Source organism: Athene cunicularia, assembly GCF_003259725.1.
Source record: "Athene cunicularia isolate RWA chromosome 4 unlocalized genomic scaffold, athCun1 chr4_part2, whole genome shotgun sequence".
NCBI lineage: Eukaryota > Metazoa > Chordata > Aves > Strigiformes > Strigidae > Athene > Athene cunicularia.
The window spans coordinates 19751094-19752101 of NW_020799099.1; positions in this window are offsets into that span (position 1 = coordinate 19751094).

A 1008-nucleotide genomic window follows, 5' to 3' on the forward strand; every position below is an offset into this window, starting at 1 on the left:
CCCCTTTCCCAAATACCTCCACATTTCTGAAAAGAAAGTCAGCCTTTGCTTCTGCCTCTCTGCCTCAGCTCTTGCTGGCAGTTGAGCTATTCACAGGCTAGAGAAACAGAGGTATTTCCTTACAAAAACACCTCTGGAAGCTGGTGCGTCTCGGTGACACCCACTAGGCTGACTAAACTACTGTGAGGATAGATTTATGGAATTACACTGTCAAATTACTACAGCAGGTGCAGCTGAATAAAGACTTCATAGCTCAGAAGCTCTTGTAAACAGTACTTGCTGTGATGAGCGTTGCTGGTTTTGACATTTTTTTTTCTTAGACTAACCCTGGGATGCACTTGAGCATTAGCAGGTTTCTCGTAGGAATCTGCCTGGTTTGACTGGGTTTGTTATGCTTGCACGGTCAAGCAAGCTGAAGCAACAGTGTTTGTCCTTCTTTTAAGAAACCAAAGGGAAAGTTCCATATGCTGTCTGATGTTGCTCTTTCCTCATCTCTTCCTCAAATGCCATTTCTCATTTTTCCAGAACTCTGACGATTTCTTTTCCCAGGAAAATATGCCCTGGAGCTTACTGGCCACTGCAGAGTGTCAGGCTTAACAGAGCAGAGCCGTGGAAGGCAGACCAGTGTACTCCAGCGCTATTTTTTTCTTTTGTCTTGCTTTTCCGTATCCACACATATTTATGAGCCTGCGTTACAGATACTGGCAGGCTCCACTGTTGAGAGCCGGACTGTCTATGTTCTCTGTGAAGTACTCTGGGGAGATGGATGAGGATGGGGCACGGGGCGGTGCTGCGGCTTGCTGGGAAGGAGATCTGGCAGGGCTGTGTAGTGGGCAGGCAGGCCGGAGGGCAAGGGTCCATACATGGGATATCAGTCTCTCTCTCCAGTCTGCAGCTTCTGTTTTCTGCTTGACTGCACTCACCGCCTTCCTACTGCCCCTCGGGGAATTGCCCTCTTATTACCACAATTACAATCTGTACACATTTCATTAAACTAATATCGCTTCG